Source organism: Pantherophis guttatus, chromosome 4 (assembly GCF_059756535.1).
Source record: "Pantherophis guttatus breed Tessera chromosome 4, ASM5975653v1, whole genome shotgun sequence".
NCBI classification, from domain to species: domain Eukaryota; kingdom Metazoa; phylum Chordata; class Lepidosauria; order Squamata; family Colubridae; genus Pantherophis; species Pantherophis guttatus.
The window spans coordinates 108,404,011-108,419,567 of NC_142066.1; the positions used below are offsets into that span (position 1 = coordinate 108,404,011).

At 42.4% G+C, this 15,557-nt stretch overlaps 1 long non-coding RNA gene across 1 annotated transcript; it reads left to right on the forward strand.

The window, feature by feature from the left end:
• Positions 1-4,876: 4,876 nt before the first annotated feature.
• Positions 4,877-14,800, forward strand: LOC132709410 (uncharacterized). The gene is made up of 3 exons (XR_009620419.2): positions 4,877-5,030; positions 13,019-13,078; positions 14,396-14,800. It is a non-coding gene; the product is annotated as an uncharacterized LOC132709410 (long non-coding RNA).
• Positions 14,801-15,557: the final 757 nt, after the last annotated feature.

The following is a 15,557-nucleotide window of genomic DNA, read 5'->3' on the forward strand; positions in this document are numbered from 1 at the left end:
CACTAACGTACTAACATCCAACAGATTCCAAAGAAATAAGATTACCAACCTAATCCAAAAAGAAACCCCCACTAAAATCCAAGACAGAGAACAAGAAAACGGCAAAGCCCTCCTCCCATACGTAAAAGGCACCACAGACAGAATCAGCAAGATCCTCCACAAACACAACATCAAGACAGCATTCTGCACAAACCGAAAAATATCCACCATCCTAAGAAACCCCAAAGACAAAATTGAGTTAGAAAATCAAGGAGTATATGAAATCCCATACACCACCTGCCCCACCACATACACCGGACAAACCAACAGAAGAATAAGTGCACGCATTGAAGAACACAAGAACTCAGTCAGAAAAGAGGAAGCAACTTCTTCCCTGGTCCAACACCTCAAAGCCACAGGACATGATATTGACTTTAAAAAGACCAGAACTATCGCCAAAACTGAACACTTTAACAACAGAATAATCAGAGAAGCCATCGAGATAGAAAAACGTCCACACAGCATGAATAAACAAGATGATACCTCCCGCCTACCAGCCATTTGGAAACCCGCCCTTATTGACAAACGAGTCCCTAATACAAAGAATGACACCAGACCCACACTCATGAGAGCCACACAGGATGTAACCACCACACATCCACGCAGAAAGCAGACTCAAACCCACGCTGATGATGAGGCACGACCACGGACCAGAAGCCAGACCACAGCTGCATCATTAGCCACTTTAAACCCCCCCAATCCATACATGAAGCAGACTGACACTCACCATGAAGAGGTGGCACAGCCACGAACACGAAGCCAAAAAACAGCAGCACAGCTCACCAGCTCAAATCCCTCTGCTACTCAGACTAACCCGAGCACAACCAAGCCCCCACCTAAACAGAACACACACCCAGCCAATCAGAGCACAGCCAAACCCCCAACCAATCAGAACACACCTCCACCCAATCAGAACACAGCCAAGCTCCCACCCAATCAGTTCACACCCCCACTGGCAGTTAAAAGGAAGAAACAGTTGTGATCACACACATTGCTCCTAGAAGCACGAAGCCGAAAACATCAGCCTGAAGATAATGAATGAGACTTCATCGAAACGTTGTCAAGACACCTCCATTTTTACGCGGAAGAAAACCCAAATAACCAAAGACCTACATACAAACACCCGCAAAAACCTCAGAATATATATATATGTATGTATGTATGTATGTAGGTAGGTAGGTAGGTAGGTAGGTAGGTAGGTAGGTCGGTCTTTGGTTATTCGGGTTTTCTCCCGCGTAAAATTGGAGGTTTCTTGGCAATGTTTCGACGAAGTCTCATTCGTCACTATATATATATATATATATATATATATATATATATATATATATATATATATATATATATATAATAATAATAATAAAAAAGCACAGAGAATATGAACCTGAGAGCAGAATCCAGATAGAATATTTCTACCTTGAAAACAGCAATACATGATCATGTTCATATCACAGAATGGTCTTTTGTTCAGAAAATTTTCTCCATAATTTATCACACAAATGCTTCAATTTTATCCTAATATAGGAGATTATTTGTAACTCACATTGATTTGAGGGGTCTTTGGTGCTCTCCGAGCTTGCTTGTTTTCTTGCAGACATTTCATTACCCAAACTATGATGATGATACCTTGTTTGGGTAATGAAATGCCTGCAAGAAAACAAGTTCAAAGAGCACCAAAGACCACTTGCTTCAATTTTGTGCTTGAAGATCTAGTAAAGTTAGAACTCTTTGATAGTGGCTAGCTCCTGTATCATTTTGTTTCAAATAAATATTCAGTTGTCTGCAAATGAATAAACATTCAATATGTATATTGTTATATTTTTTCATCTGTATTTAGTTGTCATTTTTGACATTGTTATTGTTCCTTGAATCAATAGTGAATTTTCCTAATTCTCCACTTTAGGGTTATAATCAGAACTTATTGATAGGTCTAGGTAGGAAGCTTATTTTAACATCCATATAAACTGACATCTATCGTTAAATAGCTATTTTATACATTTTAGTTTGTTTGCTCAATTACCTGCTAATTCTTTCGTCATATACCTAAATTGAAGTGTCAGCAGGTGACATATTGTGACATTCATAACATTTTAAAGCTTACTAAAAGTTACGTCCTTTATGCGTTACTGATTGGTATTGCACTTTTCATGCCTAGAGTCACTAACCATTTGTTTATGAAGTTAATAAATAGACAACATTTCAGTTTGAAAGCATGGAAATGCAAGAAGATAAATAAGTACCACTTTGGTAGGAAAAGAACAGCATTCCTTATGTCTTGGCATATAATCAGGCCATCCACATAACCATGGAAGTGGCTTCAGATTATGCTGGTTCCCTCGGATATGAAATAGAGATGTCCCCTAGTGTTGGACTGTGCTTGAGGTGGGAAAAAAAATGAAACTTTGATTTTGGATTTTATCAATTAGATAGATTTATTGATATAGAAGTGGCTAGTTTATTCTACTGTGTAAAAGTAAAAAGTTGAGGTTGGATGTTATTTTACTGCCTAGTCGCCTTTTCTTTCTTTTTCCCTTCTTTTCTGCATTCTTTCCTTCCCCTTCCCTCCTCTATTTTTTCTACCAATTTTTTATTTTTTGCATTTTATATAAGAAAGAAAGAAAGAAAGAAAGAAAGAAAGAAAGAAAGAAAGAAAGAAAGAAAGAAAGAAAGAAAGAGACAGACAGACATGACTGGACAGGAGAAATCTTTACACAGTGGGGTTTAATAGGAAAAATGGGCTTAATGGCAAAATGATAAGGAATTGATGCCTTGATAAGTATATAAAAATCAGATCAAAATCTCTTACCATCTTAAATTAAAACACATCTGACCTTGGAGGTTGGAAACTTCATAGAATAAAAACCCTGATAAGGGTAATCTTCCATAGTATTTGAGGATAGCAGGGCAGCTCCTGACCTTCAGTATCTGCTACTTGAGGCAATAATTCCCTCCGTATAATCATAGTAAAAAACATAGAGATCCTATGAGATTAGAGATGAGCAATTAATTTTCCAATGGGACATATAGGAAACTGGGACTGTTGTGGAGGGGCGCTTTCCCCCACCCTCCGCCGCCACTGTCAGAATATTGCCTGCATATGATGTACCAGAGACTAGAAGGGGTTAAGTCTTTACAGACATCACATGTGACTATATCAGCCAATGAACTCTTTTATTGGACTCTTACCCAGAAACCACATAGACATCTTCCCTGTCTTTTTCTCTCTCTCTCATCTATCTCTCAGAGAGACAATACGTGATCTTCTCTCTCCTCTCAACATCTGAGTCATACAGTTAGGGTAAAAATATAACAGGACACCCTGTTCATTATCATATGCATGTATATATTTGTAAATAATAAAAACAACTTTTTGAACCTGAAGCTTCCTCATAGAACCAAATGAGCACGACCATCAATATATATCTAACAGCCACCACCCCTGCAACCATTCCCTGCTGCTGAACCTTGCCACAACCTCCTGCTACCATGAGTTGGATGAGGACAGTCAAAGGACTGAATGTGGCCTGCAAGCCATAAAATGCCCAGGTATGTATAAGACCAAAATCTTTTCACCTTAAGCAAGCTGAACAAGCTGTGAATGATTCTAGCAAGATCATCCAATATCATTAATAGTTGAGTGAAATTTGAAGTTGAATGTTTAACTCAGTCAAACTTTGTTACAGTGGCTCTGTTACATGAAACTAAAAAAATGCTAAAAACTAAACCTTTTGATATTTGAACGGATAAATTTATAAGAGCCATTTTACACTTACAGCTGCTTTTACCTTACGCTTTACTTAAATATTCTACCATGCTTTATTCTTTAAAAACTGGCAGGGTTGAAATTTAAAACAATATCATTAGAAATATACAATATTAGCTTTCTACACAGATTTTTAAAAAGTAGCAATTGGAAGGGATCTTTTACTGGGCCATTTTTAGAGGCAAGCTATAAATGTATGCTGAGCAACTTTTGAAAGGAACAGTGGAAATAAACCAACACACCTTATGATTCATGTCAGTTAAGCAATTGTTGGAACTAAAATCCAGTCCAGTTCCAAGTCAGGAAAGACACAAGAGCCAATGAATTTGGAAGCAGGCTGCAGGAAAGGAGGTCTCAGAAGCGAAGTGACTCAGCATCAGTTCTGTGACAGCTGATAACCTGGCATGGGAAGTAAAGTGATTTTTATACCCTTTTGGACCTTTGAGATTGTGATGCCTAGTGGGGTTATTTGATTAGATTACTAATGTGCCTTTCTGTATTCTAATTGTCCCTAATTGATTTCCTGGAGGGTGATCAGGGCCAAGGCTAGCCTTGGGGAAAGGTGGGGAATGTATTCTGTGTGGCTTTGTGTTTTCTGACTTAATCCTGTCAATTCAGCCTGTCTCAGTCTTCTAACTGAGGTTACTTGAGGCCATTCTGGCTGTGAGGCAGGATTGCTTTAGTTTCTGTGGATGGTTTTTCTTTGCCTTCTCTGGGGGCATAGAAATAAAAGGGGAGGTGTTTTATTATTCTTCCTACACAATATTAGAGAAATGTATGACCTAGGAGAAATAGGCTGGAAGACTTTTCTTTGTATTGGTCCAAATGTTTGTGATTGCAAGAGCATGCAAGTGTTTTGTTTGAAGAGACCTCTTCAAGAGCCAGAGTACAACAGCAAACTAGCAATATTTTCCCCTGTTTGAAACACACTTAATTCATGAATATTTTAAATCACATTTTTTGTCCTAGAAAAATAAAGGTGCAAAAATAGAACAGTTCTTTTAGAAAGTAATTGCCAAAAAATGATAGCTCTAATGACAGTTGTTAGAAGGGAGGAGAGGTTCCCCCCCCCCCCGAGGATTCGAATTTCCCGGCTGGGAGAGCGTTCCGGCGCCGCGCAAAACCACGAGAGAAGCAAGCTGCGTGAAAGCAAGTTTTCTTTATTTTTCAGGAAGTCAGATCGAGCGATGTCGCAGACCAGCGTTCCTGGGTGAGCTGACATCTTTACCAGGTAAGCATACATTCTTATACCCTTTTGATCAAAGGGAATCCTTTGTTTTCTATTGTTACTTTTGTCTATGTTTCCTTTGTGTGTGTGCTCTGTTTTTCTTATTCTGATCGTTTCCTACTTCAGACTAGATGGTGTTTGTGTTATCTGATTTGGTATTCTTTTGTTTTCTCCTGATTCATTATTTGCTTCCTCCCTTAAGATGATCATGTTATTATTTGGTAAGCCCTTACCCCCGGTTTGACTCTTATCATATTGCTTTGGGTTATTGATTAAATCTTTTCCTTGGTTAATCCCCTGCCATACCTTTTGTTTTATTCTGCTGTTAATAGTTTCTTTCCTGATCTTGTCTAGAGTCTTTGTGTATCGTTTCCTGGGATTTCCTTTTTAATTCTATCTGACTCTGATATCTATGTGTTCTATTTTGGGAAGGTCATTTCCTTATGTCTGGGTTTTCCCCTTCATGAGTTGATGAGGTCTTGACACTGTCTTGGTGGTGTTCCCTTCCTACAATCCCCACTTCTTTTTCTCTCTTTTCTGTGTGTGTGCATGTGTTAAATGGGTGTCTCTTTGTCTTCTGTTCCTTGGGTTACTTCTTTTTTTTTTTTAATTGAAAAAGTTTTTCAAATACAAATTTTCCCCCTTTCCCCCCCCTCCTCCCTAACCCCCCTCACACCCCCCTTCCCTTGGGTTACTTCTGAATTGGAGTAGATCTGGTACTCCTGATCAATCTGGACCATCATGAGAGCTGTTTGATTATGTCCTGCTTTTCTCTGGGGAAGATCTGGCTTACATGCCCTTATGCAGCTAAGGCAGGGAGGGATGCAATGACAGAGACAACACAAAAGGCCTCCCAGTACACAGATAGTGACCGCACCTGTTAGGGCGATTTTGAGCCAAGAGAAGTCTGGTAACCAAGAAAAAAGCCAAGAAAGATCTAGGGATGGCTGGCTATGGCCAATGTTTTGTGCCAGTTCCTCTAGGTGGTTGACTTCTGTGTCTACAAGTTTTGAGTTTTGTTCCAAGTCAAAACAGCACAACCCTTTAAATTCTTCGCAGCCATGATGGTGTTTTAGTAATAAATAATCAATCGCTGCACGATTCTCAAGGGTGGCCTCCCTAACTTGTCTCAATTCTCTGTTTAGGGCATCCAATGCGTGGGAAGTCGAATTTAAACTTTTTGCTAGGGTACATGCCAAGCTATTTAGGTTTCTGGAATTCCGGACTGCTAGTCCTGGCACTCCCACTAGCGAAACAGCCAATGAAACATATTCTGCTTTAGTGAGTAAACTTACTTGAGAGTCACAGTCTGCCTCTAGGGAATAAAAAGCTCTCCTGTGTCGTCTCTGTAGGGATGGCATTAGCATGGTCAGTTTCCCTAAGGTGCATGGCCCTCCTGTTGAGTTGGCTGGCAGATATGAATAGGCTTGTAGTCCACACAGTATGAACCAGCCATGAGGGAGCCTCAAGTAGCTATAAGAAAAAGGGATCTGCTCTGTATTATTGCATCTCAATTCAGTATTATTTAAATTGATGCAATTTCCATTTCCCAATTTGTTGCACCCATAGATTTCAAAACACGAGGATGAGGCAGAGACAGCAGCCACATGGAGGGTGTACATGTCAAGATCTTTTGTTATAGAAATATTTCCCCACTCATAAATGGTTGAGTATGGTTGTGTGATAGGGAAATGTCTAAGCCATGTGTGATTGAGTATAGCCTGTGGCCCTATTGCTACTCCTATTAAACATGTTTTTAAAATGTCTTTTACTGATTTCCCCCCGGCTAAACAAAATTCTGTGGTGTTCAGTATCTCTTTTGCCAGATATTCCCAGATGTTCCCTTTTTCTGGGATAAGGTTTGGTTCTAGGAACCCTGTTACTTGAGTTACAATTAACAATATACCATAAAGGTTACATAGCATGCTTGCAATAGATTTTTGTTTTCCCATTTTACAATTCGATCCCCCCCCCTTAAACAAATACTAATAATAAAAAAAAAAGAGAAAAAAAAAGTAAATATGTGTATCCAGATAACCAAAATGGTGTTAAAGGTGATATTACTGGTCAAGTTCGTTGTGTTCAAAAAATGCTTGCAAGGTCCATTCTTCTGTGCCTGGGTTTTTCTTCAGCCTGATTGGAGGGATCTCTGGGCTGTTGTCCACCACTGCAGGTTTGGCGTGTGTCTAGTGTATCCAGCTGTCCTTCTCTGCTACTCGGATAGCTGTCTGGGTTGTTAGCAGAACTTGGTAGGGTCCTGTCCACTTCGGTTGCAGTGGTGAGGTCCTTGTGAAGGATTGGATCCACACGCTATCACCTGGCTCGAACGGGTGCAGGTTTTCCTCCAGGGGCAGCATCTGTGTCAGGGCACTCTGTGTCCACAGCTCCTGTGGTCTCCTATGTAAGGCTGAAAGATATGAAGAAAGGACCATATCCCCCCTGTCCAGGCTGAGAGACTGTGGGTCAAGGCCTTATAGCGTGTCAGGTGGACGGCCAAACAGAATCTCGAAAGGGGAGATTCCCATGTCCCTTCTCGGTCTCGTCCTTATATAGAATAAGGCAATGGGCAAGACTTGTGGCCAGGAGAGGTATGTCTCCTGGCAAAGCTTGCTTAATAGTGTTTTCACCTCGTGGTTCGCACGTTCTGTCCCTGCCGACGAACGTGGAGAACGCGGGCAGTGGAGATTTTGTGTTATGCCTAGTGCTTGGTATATGTATGTTAGGACTTGTGCTATGAAATGTGTCCCTCTGTCTGTATCTAAGATTCGTGGCACACCGAATCTTGGCACTACATCTTTAATGAGGTGTCTGGCAGTTTCCAGGGCTGTGGCATGGCGGCATGAGAAAGCCTCCACCCAGTGTGTCAGCTGGTCCCTACACACGAGGGCATACTGGTATCCATTGGCTTTGGGCAATTGGATATAGTCCATTTGTATTGCCTCAAATGGTCTTTGTGCCCATGGCCTCCCTCCCTCATAGATGGCTTTTCGGGATGTGCTATTGTTGGCTTGGCATGTCTGGCAACTGCTGGTTACTCTGGTTGCCTGTGTGTATATACCTGGTGCATGCCATACTCTCCTAGCAGCATCCACTATAGCCTGGGTCCCACAGTGACCTTTTGCATGTAGCCTCTGACAGATTAAGCGTATGAGGCGGCGTGGGGCAATAGGTCTACCATCTGGGACTCTCCAAAACCCATCTGAAAATGTTGCCCCTAATTTATCCTCCCACATCTGTGCTTCTCCCTGCTCTAGGAAGTCCCTGTACTGAATTTCAGGATCAACTCTCATTGTTGGGGCAGCGATGTTGTAGGGAAGGGGTTCTGTAGCTACCCACTTGGCTGTTGTATCAGCATAGTGATTTCCTTTAGTGACCATGGAATCATCTGTTTGATGGGCTCTACAATGGATGATTGCAAGGGCTTTCGGTAGCTGGATGGCTTGTAATAGTTGGGAGACTTGGGTGGCATGTGCAATTTGTTTTCCTGCTGATGTTAGGAACCCTCTCTGTTTCCACAAAGCTCCAGTAGCATGGCAGACTCCAAATGCATATTTGGAGTCTGTATAGATGTTAGCAGATAGATGCCTAGTTGCTTCACAGGCTTTCGTTAGAGCAATGAGTTCAGCAGCTTGGGCGCTAAAACAGGCGGAGAGTGGTCCTGCCCAAATGATCTCATAAAGAGATACTACCGCAGCTCCAGCAACCCTGTTTCCCTCATGAATGAAGGAAGAGCCATCCGTAAAAACTTCTAAGTCTGGGTTTTGCAAGGGGGTGTCGGTTAAATCTGGGCGAGGCAATTCTGCATCCTGTATTAGGTGGAGGCAGTCATGTAAGTGATCATCTGTTTGATCCGTGGGAAGCAAGGTAGCAGGATTTAAGGTGCTACATCTTTCAAATGTTATGTGGTCTGAAGTAAACAATTCAGCCTCGTATTGTGCTAAGCGTTGTTGCGTGAAGGCTTGGGTCTGTGATTTTAGAAGAATGGCAAAAACCTCATGAGGCACTTTTAATGTCAGAGGTTGCCCTAGAACGAGATCTTTGGTTCTTTTTACTATTTCAACGGTTGCCGCTACTGCTCTTAAGCATGGGAGTGTCCCTTGGGCTACCGGGTCTAGTCTAACAGAATAGTATGCGACTGGTCTCTGCCCTGGACCGAAGCGCTGGGTCAGGACTCCAGACACGATGCCTAGTTTTTCGTGAATGAATAGGGTGAAAGGCTTGTTGTAGTCTGGGAGACCTAGCGTGGGAGCCGAAGCCAGGGTCTTTTTAATTCTTGAGAGGTTTTGCTCTAGAGATTTAGTCCATGTTATGGGGTCTGGCATGTCCTGTTTTGTTAATTGTATTAAAGGTTTCGCCATTTCCCCAAAAGACGGGATCCAGGGGCGGCAGAATCCCAGAACCCCCAGGAGTGCTCTGACTTGTCGTTTAGTGTGGGGGCGTTTCATTGATAATATGGTTTCTACTCGGCTTGGAGCCAATTTCCTCACCCCCGGGCCAATGATATAACCTAAGTATGTTACTTCCTTTTTTAGGTATTGTAGTTTTGAGGGGGAGGCTTTGTGTCCCCTCTCAGCCAGGGATTTCAGCAAGTGAAAGGTGTCAATTTTACATGCCTGTTCACTGTTAGAGGCTAGCAGGAGATCATCTACGTATTGGACTAAGGTTGATCCTTCTGGCAGTGTGATGGAAGAGAGGTCTGCCTTCAGGATCTGGGAAAATAGGGTGGGGGATTCTGTGTAGCCCTGAGGGAGGCGGGTCCACGTGTACTGCTGTTCTTCCCAGGTAAAAGCAAAAAGGTACTGGGAAGCGTGGTCCACGGGAATACTAAAGAAAGCGGAGCATAAATCTACAACAGTAAAATGGGTAGCTGAAGCCGGCACCTCCGTAATTATCGTGGCCGGGTTCGGTACGATCGGCGCTCGGGGAATTACATGCAAATTAATTAGCCTTAGATCGTGAACAAATCTGAATATTGGGTTTCCATCTTTGTCCACTGTGGATTTCTTCACAGGAAAAATTGGGGTATTGCATGGGGAGGTGCATTTGCGCAAAATTCCCTGCTCCAAATAGCGTTTATCAGCTTGCGTATGGGCTGGATGGCTTCAGCCTGGATTTTATACTGTGGTATGCAGGGGGGTGGTCCTGGTTTTACTCTGATCGTAACTGGTGTGGCTCCTTTAAGGAGTCCTACCTCTGTCGCATCCCATCCCCATAAAGAGGAAGGTAGGGTTGCCAAATCTGCATGTAATAGTGTGCTTTGAGTGGCTAGTAGAAAGGTTTTCCTTCCTGGTATGTCTAAGGCAAGGCCCCCTTTCCCACACCTGATGGTTGCTCCTAATTTACATAGGAGGTCCCTTCCAAGAAGAGAGACCGGAGATTGGGGGCATATGGTGAAAGAATGTTTCAATGAAAAGGGACCTACTTCAACTGTTACATCGTTTGTGTATTCTACCGGGATAGCTGTTCCTCCCACTCCCATTATTTTATCATGAGCTCCAGGTTTTACTGAGTTTCTGTGTGGTGGTTTGACAATTAAAGAGGCGGTGGCCCCGGTGTCTACCAAACAGTCATATTCTTTTCCCCCTATGAGGAGGGAAATCATGGGCTCTCCCTCCAGACCATTCCTTAGGGGAATCGCAAGCCCTTGGAGGGTAGCTGAGAATTCACCCTCGTCTGTTCCTAGTCATAAAGCTTGAGGGTTGTTTTCCCTTTCTATCTCCCAATGATTATTGTTTGGATTAGTTCGTTCGTTGTGATAAAATGAGGTGTTTGGAGGTAGGGGTGCCGTTGGTGGTTCCCTGCGGTAATGGTTTCTCTGGCTGTCTTGATTAAATGGGTTGTCCCTATGTCTAAAGTCTCGGAGGGGTCCTGTTTGTCGGCGGGGAGGGGGCTGGTTACAGTCTCGGCTTGAATGTCCTAATTCCCCGCATCGGAAACAGTGGCGGCATTTATACACTGGGCATCCTGTCTTCTCGCACCTAATACGTCGTTGCCAATTACTGGGAAACCGCCCTTGGGTTTGCCTGTTGTTACTGTGTATGGCAGCGAATATCTGCATTTCTTCCTGTCTTTCTGTCCTTTTCCTTCTTTCTTTCTCTAATTCTTTCCTTTCCCTTTCTTCCTCCTTGAGTCTGTCTCTCTGGTCATAAACGAAATTCGCAATTCTGCGCAATTCCGAGATATCTAAGGTGGACCAGTTAGAGACTATTCTGTGAAAGTGTTCTTTAATATCTCGGGCAGATTGGTCAACGAAGGCCGAGGCTAAAATCCTCTGGTCCTTCTGGCAGTTCACATCCAGGTGGGCGTAAGTTGTGGCTGCCTCTATAAGCCTGACCCAGAAGGCATCGGGGTTCTCTTGGTCCCTCTGGGTAACTCGCTGGAATTCTGACCAATTCAGGGGTTTTTTCCCGATCTCTTCCAGGGCTTCCAGTAGGTTTTGTTTTGCCCTGGTATAAGTGCCCCAGTGGGTGTCATCGTTATAGTCCCATTCTGGGTTCTCAAGGGGCCAGGCGACCCTGGGGCGGGTAACCTGACCCGGGACCCTTATGACCGGTTGTTTAGCAATCTGATCCATTTTTTCAAAAAGTTTTAACAACTCATCTTTTGTCAAAAAAACATGCAGTAGTTGGTTCATGTCCCCCCATGATGGATTGTGGCTATCTATAATGGTTTTTAGGGTCCTGATCACTGTTTGGGGGTCTGCTCTGAAGGTTGGGGCATCTTTCTTCCAGATTACTAAATCTGAGGCCGAAAAGGGTGTGTGTGTTAGAATGTAGTCAGTTTCGCCCCTCTGTCTCCCTGATATGGGTCTGCTTATTAAGGGGGCCATTATCTTCGCTTCTCTATCTGTTTCTATCTTAGGTGTGTTATTTTCTATGAAGGATTCCTTATTCCTAGCTAGTTCAGCCCAGCAATACCAATAGGTTATGTGACTGGGCTTTAGTCTGGTCTAAGTGCTTTTAGGATTTTTATATCGAAGGTACCGCTATCAGGCCAAATTTGTTTCCCGTTTTCGTCTCTAAGCAAAGCCCACTTTTGACACAATTTTTCCGCTCGTTTTTGATCCATGCCATTTAAAATGGGCATCTGCCTGGCGTCCTAGGCCTCGAGCAACTCTCCAATCGGGGTTCCTGCCACCCGCGAACTACCGCTACCCATGACCCTGTCTTTTCACCTGAAGGATCACTTCGACTTAGCCGGGTGGCCCGCCTCAAGTTTACAGAGAAAAAGCTCTGGGAAGGACTTCGATTCCCTTACGAAGTATGGGCCCCTTCCGTAGGAAACTCGCCACAGTTTTCAGATCCAGAAAAGGGGATCTGGGAGGACCTGCTGACCCCAGCAGTGAGTACTGGCCCCTCCTCACACTATCTCCATGTCTGGGCTTTGCACCTTCTGAGACGTACACTGGGATTCCCTCTCGCAATTTATTTCCCCCTTCCACGCGCTTCTATTTGCTCGGCTTTCGTTCCCTGTTAGGCAGAAAGTCCTACATTTGGCGATCCCCCCTTGCTTTCTCTGTTCTACCGGTCACGGCTCGGTGGAGCTAGCAGTAGGCAGAGGTGCGGCTAGGGATCGTTCAAAGGGGTAGGATCAGGCTGCTGTCCAGGTGAAATCCCACATGCACGCACTCACTCACACACTCTCATACGCCCCGTATTCTAGGGATTTTATTGTAATTTAAAGCGGTACTTACCTGCTTTCAAGCAGCTGTTGAGGCAAAGGCTCAAAACTCCCTTTACTACCCGACACCTCCGGGCAGGGTCCGTGGATTTTTCCCTGGACAAAGTGGTCCGTGCCGGCTGGGATGAATCTCCAGGCCCCGTCCGGTGGCTGGGTTGGCTGGGGATTCTTCGTGATCGCCAATTGTTAGAAGGGAGGAGAGGTTCCCCCCCCCCGAGGATTCGAATTTCCCGGCTGGGAGAGCGTTCCGGCGCCGCGCAAAACCACGAGAGAAGCAAGCTGCGTGAAAGCAAGTTTTCTTTATTTTTCAGGAAGTCAGATCGAGCGATGTCGCAGACCAGCGTTCCTGGGTGAGCTGACATCTTTACCAGGTAAGCATACATTCTTATACCCTTTTGATCAAAGGGAATCCTTTGTTTTCTATTGTTACTTTTGTCTATGTTTCCTTTGTGTGTGTGCTCTGTTTTTCTTATTCTGATCGTTTCCTACTTCAGACTAGATGGTGTTTGTGTTATCTGATTTGGTATTCTTTTGTTTTCTCCTGATTCATTATTTGCTTCCTCCCTTAAGATGATCATGTTATTATTTGGTAAGCCCTTACCCCCGGTTTGACTCTTATCATATTGCTTTGGGTTATTGATTAAATCTTTTCCTTGGTTAATCCCCTGCCATACCTTTTGTTTTATTCTGCTGTTAATAGTTTCTTTCCTGATCTTGTCTAGAGTCTTTGTGTATCGTTTCCTGGGATTTCCTTTTTAATTCTATCTGACTCTGATATCTATGTGTTCTATTTTGGGAAGGTCATTTCCTTATGTCTGGGTTTTCCCCTTCATGAGTTGATGAGGTCTTGACACTGTCTTGGTGGTGTTCCCTTCCTACACAGTTATCAGTTAAGTTTGAATAATTATAATGACCTGCATTTCTACTATATAAAATAAAATTTTCCTACCCCTCAAAAAAAAAGATAAAGTAGTGAAGTACAGTTTCATCAGATTTGGACAAATTCAGAATTGAAGTTTTGGACAAATTTAATACAGACTAATATTAATATAGTATTCCTCTAAAGTGAACAAGTTTCAATTTTAAATTTGAACTATTCTAAAACATTATTAGTTTTTCAGAAATCTGCAGGCTCAGAAATACATACAACCAATCCTGGAAAACTGATACATGTTCCCCAGATTTACTCAAAAGGGAGATAATAGAGAAACATAATATGTAAATCTAATATAATTCCCAATGATATTTATTCTCTGAGGAATCTATATTAATACATTGGATAATTATTCTAAAATATACTGTGCCCCCCCCCTCTCCAAGGGGGTGTCCTATGGCAGATGAATGAAGCATACAAATGATTTTCACAAATAAATGAGACAACAAAACAATATGCTCTTTCTCAGTCTTTACCAAATTGGTGTTTTTGCGATTTATTGTTCTACAACTTTCATCCTCTCCAAACAGCAAAGCCATTACAGAAAAAAGCTATATTTTGTATTTAGGAGAAACATTTTCTTAGAAGCCATGCACAAGTTTAAAGCTAAGCACAAGAATTTATGACCTAAAAGAGAGCCCACTGTTAACCAAGAAATCAGTTTCAGCTTTTATATTGTGTCAAAGAATCTAGAAGACTATTTTGACCTTTTACTACCTTTCAAACAATATAAATCAATGTCTCTTTTTTACAGAGTCAAACTCCTTGGGGCCTAAGTCAACATCATGGCTGTCAAATTCTGGAATAGCATTGCAAACAGGACTGCTTTCTTGCGCACATTCTGATGTTATTGATATTTCCCTCTGTACTATCTATTTTAAAGCAGATGACACTGATATACTTTGGAAGTTCCTACATCCATCAATATCTGCTTCTTTAAAGGACTTTGCACAAGAACACAAATATCTGGCAGTCCACAGTTATCATCATGCTCAAATTCTTAGGCATAGAGGCCTTTTGAGATTTGCCTTTGAGGTATACAGTCATCTACAGTTTCAAAATGTTAACCTGACAAGAAAAAGCTGCAGGAGAACATAATTCTGCAAGGGACACCAAGATCAGCTCTATACAAAATTATCACAGGAAATAAAGGTTCCCTTTGACATTAACAGTATTCATGGTTATCTTTCATGTCTAGATTTGGATATCAGTTTGAAACAACATGTTTGCAAAGCCTCTACTACATTTTTAATAGCTATGATCTAAAATACTTCTATTATGTTATGCTTTTATATAGCCATACTTTAGTACAATAGTTCAAAGCCATAATTGCATTACAGAGGCAGTTTAGCTAGCATGCTAACTGTAAGAGCACTACAATATATCCAGTGAATGGTTCTTCATGGGCATCCTCTAACACAGTGCTGACAACAGATTAAAAAGTAGCAGCTGCTAAGTCATCTGTCTCTAAATAAAAGGATATCCTGCAGTTCCTGTACCTCATGTGGCTCTCCATCTCCAAGTGATTTCATGCTTTAATATATCTGCTCTTTGCTCTTTCCCCACTTACCTGGCCCTTCCTGACTTACTGCCAATTTTCTAAATAGATCCAATCCTGAGGTCCAAATAATTCTATAGTTCTCTCAGTAGAAAAGTCAGAGCAAAGGCCCCTTCTTATGTAAAAGATGCCATTCCCTCTAATCGTGTTTGATCTACAGACAAACCCTTGGTGTGGGAGGGTGGTTCAAAAGCTTGGACTTTTACTGATTGAATGGCACTACTTTGTTTTGTGCCCCAGAAAAGAAATGGAAGAATGGCAGGCAAGGGAGAAAGAGATGTCTACCCGAAGCAAAAGCTGCTGACATAAACAGTAAGACATGTAATTGCCCCTATATTCCACTGTCTCAGAAAAATTA